Consider the following 7,136-nt stretch of genomic DNA (forward strand, 5'->3'; position numbering starts at 1 on the left):
TATTCAAATGTACTGAAGGTGTATCGTTTTGAATAAACATGTCAGAGAGAGTGAGTGAGTGAGTTCGTCAACTATTCGTTTGAAATATAAGAAGACTGCTGTGTATATTAATGCAAGAATTCTTTGAATAATCCATGAATTCATATTGAAAGTCAGTGAGCGTGTTTACGAGTCTGTGTGCGTCTTGAGAGAGAGAGAGAGAGAGAGAGAGAGAGAGAGAGAGAGAGTAGAAGACTGGTGTGGGTAATGCACGAGTTCTGTGACCATTCCACGCAATCAGACTGAGTGAGAGTCGTGTGGTGTGTATGAGAGAGAGAGAGAGAGAGAGAGAGAGAGAGAGAGAGAGAGAGAGAGAGAGAGAGAGAGAACCCATCAACCATTTGAAAATGTAAAACAGACCCTTATCTTGCTCAGGCCCGACAGAACAAGCGAAAGAAGTAATTAAGTAAACAGACACACCTGCAAATAGTTGGACTATTATGGGCATTATGAAAGAAGGTGAAAAACTCTCTCGACTAAATTCGTTGGAAGGATCAACGCAACTGAGTTGATTTGTTTAGGAAGAGTATATACATTTTGTTCTTCAGAGAAGAGTCCATGTTTAACGTAAAGAACTTAAGTACATTATCTGTATTTACAATTAACAGAAACCGGAAGAATGGGATAATAATAATTTGACATTACTGAAAGAATATCACCATATGAATATTATGAATGATTTTAACCCGGCAGGGCGGGGATTACCTCCTTAAGACTCCCCCGTTTGGATTTACATAATGGTATATATTTTGATAGCTCACACACACACACGTATTTAACTTTATTTTTCCTCTGTTCTCTTCTTCCTCTTTCTCTGTCCTTCCCCTCACCCAAGGTGGGACACACGAAAGTCGAACAACCAAGTGCGATTCTCACTGCTAAGGTTAATAGAGGCATACCGGATTTTCTTGAAACGCTTTTCCTTAAGTTCCCTACTCGTCTTGCTAGTGGATCGAACGCTGATCATTCAGTTGTGAGGGATAGAATGGAGAGAGAGAGAGAGAGAGAGAGAGAGAGAGAGAGAGAGAGAGAGAGAGATACGCTATTTCTAAAGACGGAAATGATCTTCAAGGGGGACAATACTTGGTGGTTCTATTCTTCTCCTGTTCCAATATCAAACCTGATTATAAGTGATATTTCATTTTAACAAAGCTATGACAACCTTGCAATGGATTAAAACGACCGAATGTGTATATCAAATTTATAGAGGCATTTTCATGGTGATATATCGTTTAGGAAGTACTTTTAAAAAAATAAAAAAAATAAAAAACGGCAGATTCATGTCTTTCTGCTTAGAAGAAGGGTGAGATGAAAATCTGGGAAATAACAATAATAATATTATATATATAATTTCAACTCATAGCTATATACAAAATGCAGATAACATAGAGATAGCATAAATACATATGGAACACCAAAAAACTGCAACAGCTGCAATAAGAACATTAACCATCGCAATAACGGGTTACCATAAAACAAGTAAAAAATGCGCCAAAGCTTCTTCGGAGCATTCGAGTTTTCTGTGCAGGGTATAATGCTGTATGAAACTTTCAGCCACTGCCCATAAAACTCTTAGCCGCGGCCCATGAAACAGCCACGGTCCGGTGGTGGCCTCAGCCATGGCCCATGAAACTCTTAGCCTCGGCCCATGAAACTCAGCCACGGTCCGATGGTGGCCTGTGTTGCCTGTGCCTATAGCGGTGCCAGAGGTACGATTATGGCTAACTTTAATATTAAATAAAATAAAAACTACTGAGGCTAGAGGGCTGCAGTTTGGTATGTTTGATGATTGGCGGGTGGATGGTCAGCATACCAATTTGCAGTCCTCTAGGCTCAGTAGTTTTTAAGATCTGACAGAAAACTAAATGTGTAAACAGTCCCACACTAGGACACAGCATCCTCGAAAGAAAGGGTACAGGAGAATTCAACATGTGTCTCGGCCCCAATTACAAGATTGTTTGCAGTTCAAAGACTAGTCAATTTTACCCCATTTTAATTTACAGTCTCTCCCAGGACTTCGTTTTTCATTAGGGCGCATCAACACTGCTACAACACAGGTCATAAAGACACGTCGGCAACTTATCGCGCACACACATCACAAGAAGGTCGAACTCAAGTCAACGACTAACTGATAATTCTAACCAGTAGTTCATACGATTATCCAGCCGTTGACATGTTTTCTTCCTGTTTGCAACGTGTATGTGACAAGTTACCTTATTTAGTTTGCTATGAAGCAACAAACTCTTCTCGGAGATCTTGCCTCGGTGTGCGCAACATAAATCTCAGTTAGGTCGTAATTTGCAAGTATATGTATATGTATATATATATATATATATATATATATATATATATATATATATATATATATATATATATATATATATATATATATATATATGTCATAAAATTTAAGCCTCAAATATCTTTTAATATTCAGTACCTCGGGAATAACTTATAGCCAAAGGGAATTACAATGGATAAGTGCTTCGTCACTGTCACCGGTAGGATTAGAACCGTTGCCTAGTTTATAAAGAGCGATAGACAGTGACTTTGAACACCCAGCTATCAAGTGAGGTATAAGTGAATATCGACTCAGTTGCGCATATGCCTGTTGAATTCAGGTTCTCTAATTAGATTCGATATCAGTCTACTTCCACCATAATTGACGATTGGTAAGTTTGCAGCACTTGGCTAATTACGAATTTTAGTTGCATATAAAAACATAATTTTTTACATTCACAAAAATTAAGCCACAAATGTTAAGCCTCTGGAATACCTTATACCCACGAGGAATTATAACTGATAAGTGTTTCATCACCAGCAGGATTCCAGATAAGTGTTACAAACTTACCAAATCAGTTATCACAGTGGAGGTGGGCTGATTTCGACAAGAAGTGCAGAATCTGAATTTGACAGGCATAGGTACAACAGAGTAGATAATAACTTCTGCCTCCCTTCATAGCTCAGTGGCCAAAGTCACTGTCTATTGTTGCTTCTAAATGAGGCAACGGTTCGAATCCAGCCAGTGACGATGCACTTATTGATTAAAATTCCCCTGGGTTGTGAGTTATTCCCCAGGTATAGTGAACTGGATATTGAATGATATTTGTGGCTTAATATACCTGGGGAATAACTTACACCCCAGGGGAATTATAACTGATAAGTACATCATCACCGGCAGGATTCGAACCATTGCCTCGTTTAGATATATATATATATATATATATATATATATATATATATATATATATATATATATATATATATATATATATATATATATATATATATATATATATATTTGTGTGTGTGTGTGTGTGTGTGTCAGGATCAGCGTCCTTTTAAAAATTCATGCCTTTATGCAGGATATGTAAATGCCGCAGAGAAGTTCCAAGCCTTCAAATAAATAATGTTAAAACTTTACCATGTGGATTACAATTTGCCAAATTGAACAGAAAGGTTCACAGCACAGCAAAGTGAAATAAAATGGGAAGAGAATGAAAGTGAAGAAACTACAAATATTGTCCCTGGTATTGCGACGCTTCCATTGAAAGGGTTGGTGACCTCTTGGTTTGTCCTTCATTTTCCCTTTTCTTGGCTTTTACGGTCCTTGGCTAGAAAAAGACGTTTAAGTGTACCTCATGCCGGGCATTGCAAAACAAACAAACAAAAATTAAAAAAAGAAAAGATGCACAAATTTATGTGTCAAGAGCAGGCGGAGGGATAGGAAGGTCTGAAATGGCTTGCAGAAATGGAGCCGTTAACCTTTGGACCAATTTGGTTCAAATTTGTAGTTTTGGATTTCTTCCGCTTTTAGCAGTTTTCCATTACCATTCAATGTTTCTGAGTTTCGTACGCCGATATACACCGATTTTGTTTAAAAGCATAAAATAATTACCCAGCTATATCTTTAATTATTTTTAAATCAAAAGAAAAACCAATTCTGCTGCCGAGTATTACGTAATATCACTAAGCCCTTCTTTAGCGCATTTTTCCAAATTCCCACCATTAAAATTAATTTTTCTTCACACAGAGAAAAGCCAAAAGACCATACGCCCGCGCTCCTCACATGGAAGGGCTTTGATTAAAATTCATGATTCGTACCGTGGTTTTCGGGAATAAATTTCAACTTTTATTCGCAAGTTATGGAGATGCAGAGAGACTGGGAATCGGGGTGTGGGGGTTGCAGGGTCGCTGGGGTGTTAGGTGGGGGCTCCCCCAGCTAGGATAAAAGCTCCTCCATTGTTCTCCTATATTCATCTGCTTCCGGCGGAAGCTGCATTATCTGGCTATGTGAGTTCCACTATTGACCGACTAAAACTAAGCCTGCAGGACTGTCAGCAATTAAACAGCCTCGGTATCAGAGTTATGCCTGTGCGTGTGTGTTTGTGTGCTTGCGTGCATGCCTAGATATTCACACATATCTTGCAATTAAACTCCCTGAATAAGAGGTTAGCTTGTTTGTGCATGTGTGTTTTTGCGTCCATGCACAAATCCCACAATCACTCACTTCATGTATTGTGATAAATGTGTGAAAGTTTGGACTTTCCGTAATTCAACAATAAGATTATCATACCTATGTGTGCCTGTGCTTGCGTGCGTGAGTATGCATACAAAGACACTGACCCACAAATCCAGCAAACGCACGCTTGTTTATTGTGGCAAGTGAATGAGAAATTGGGCTTAGTAATTAATAAGTCGGGGTAGGAGATTTACGTGTAAGTGTGTGTGTGTGTGTGTGTGTGTGTGTGTGTGTGTGTGTGTGTGTGTGTGTATGCTTTCACGCAGATCCTGCAATGTCTTATTCAGTATGAAAAATTAATGAATGTGAATATGCGTGCTGGAATTTCTCATGATGTACGGAAACAAAGTCTAGAATAAGGTATTCTGTAGGAATGGAATTTTATTTTATGCGTCAAACTAATGTTCAAGTAGAGCCAGAAGTTTGGGCATCTTATTGAGATAGGGTGTAAAAGCATTTTAATTCAACTGGTGACTTGCACTAATATGAACCGCTAATAACATTTCATGTTTTCCCTCTAATTCTATAATGCATAAGTCTATACTTTATTTTGTTTTTTTTTTAATTCTTGTTAATTTGCTTTCTATTAATGGTAAGTGTGTCGTTTGAATAGGCGATACACTGATTATTTTTTAAAGTTTGGAGTGTAAAGTTTGAACTGGTGAAAGTAATTAACAACAATGATTAGTTGTGAGGTGTGTGGTAAAGAGGCGAAAGTAATCAACGGAGAGATTTCTAGTAGTGTAAAATATGAAAGACAGCAAGTCAACAACATCATTTTAACTTCATTAATGGGCAGTAAGTAGCATGAACAGGTGGATGAAATGAACCACTTAATTATCAGCTGTGTAAAACGTAAAGTAGGAAGACTTGAAAGCAATCAACAAATACATATATCCATAAAATACATATATTCGTAATCCATACAGATATACATAACAAGAGAGAGAGAGAGAGAGAGAGAGAGAGAGAGAGAGAGAGAGAGAGAGAGAGAGAGAGAGAGAGAGTGTGTAGCATGTAAAAATGAAAGAAATCAGTTGTAGCATTTCCGTTTTAAAACGTCATGTTAGCATTTTACTTCATTATCTACGCGACCATGCCCTTTTGGAACCCGGCCCACGTCCCCAAAATATGATTAAACCGAACATTGAAAATATTTATTTGCCTGTGAAACGTTACTGAAGTACGAAAGCCTGCACTTGACAGCTTGCAAATACAAGTTTTGGCCTTGGTTGTCCAAAACGAGGACAGTCGCCTGGCTGAGTGAATGGGGAAATGGGAAGGGGGGGAAAAAAAAGAGAACGTAGAAGAGCAGAAGAGAAATGAGAAGTGGAAACCTGCTTCTACATTTGTTGCAATTCAAAGTCTATTTCCCAAGATCGCTGAGCAATGTGCGGATTGACAGGGGAAGAGCATCACGGAATTTGAATAAATAATATTTTCGAAATGTATGAAGTGTCAGTCTTTTCATGCAACGTTGCATGACATGAATACGAAAGGTTATGTCCCTAAATATTCATGAAAGGTTATCAAAAAGTTTTCCTGGTAACAAACTGCACTCTCTCTCTCTCTCTCTCTCTCTCTCTCTCTCTCCGCAAGAGAAAAGTTAAATATAATAGATATTCATTTCTCTCTCTCCCCCAAGTGAAAAGTTAAATGAAATAGATATTCATCTCTCTCTCTCTCTCCAAGTGAAAAGTTAAATATAATCTCTCTCTCTCTCTCTCTCTCTCTCTCTCTCAGTGAAAAGTTAAATATAACACATATTTATCTATCTCTCTCTCTCTTCCTCCAAGTGAAAAGTTAAATATAATAGATACTCCTCTCTCTCTCTCCTCCAAGTGAAAAGTTAAATATAATATATATTTATCTCTCTCTCTCTTCCTCAAGTGAAAAGTTAAATATAATAGATACTCTCTCTCTCTCTCTCTCTCTCTCGCCAAAGTGAAAAGTTAAATATACTAGATATTCACATGAACTTTGGTCCATCGCAGATTACAGAGCAAACTGAATGAAAACTCCTGCTAACTACGTGGAATGGAAATCGCAAAGTGAATTATTATGTCAGCGTGATTGTTCGAGTGTGAGTAGGTGAGAGTGAGTGTGTGCATAAGAGGTGATGAGGATGGTTTCGAAGTTAGGGAAGTTTTGGCAAGATGAAGGGGTCTGGAGTTTGAGGATGTTTGAATGAGATAGTATTCTTATTGTTCATATTTCAGTTCAGACGAATGTATTATAATTATTATTATCATCGTCATTATTCTCATAATACTCTGTGTAGATTTAAAGGTAACTAGTGATAGCACAGATATGAAACTGATAAAGAGTTTTCCAAAGGAACAAAAACTGTACCAGAAAATGTACTCCAGTAAGTAGGCTATATGGAATTATGCAACTTTATGTTAGCTGATGACAACATATAGAAACAATAAAAACTAGGACGTCAATAGCCAAAATTTTGTTGACCTGAGAAGTTTCTATCAGTTAAAAATGACCTCTTTAGCCTTAAGAATGGGCTTAAAATTTTATATAATACAGTTTCGGAGGTAAGGTCCTCCAAAATATTTTTATCCAG

The 7,136-nt window shown here is 37.6% G+C and overlaps 1 protein-coding gene across 2 annotated transcripts in view; it reads right to left on the bottom strand.

The window, feature by feature from the left end:
* Nucleotides 1-7,136, bottom strand: part of LOC136848792 (methyltransferase-like protein 22) — a 276,110-nt gene that overhangs the window by 131,448 nt on the left and 137,526 nt on the right. The gene's annotated exons all lie outside the window — the stretch shown is intronic.

Source organism: Macrobrachium rosenbergii, chromosome 19, assembly GCF_040412425.1.
Source record: "Macrobrachium rosenbergii isolate ZJJX-2024 chromosome 19, ASM4041242v1, whole genome shotgun sequence".
NCBI lineage: Eukaryota > Metazoa > Arthropoda > Malacostraca > Decapoda > Palaemonidae > Macrobrachium > Macrobrachium rosenbergii.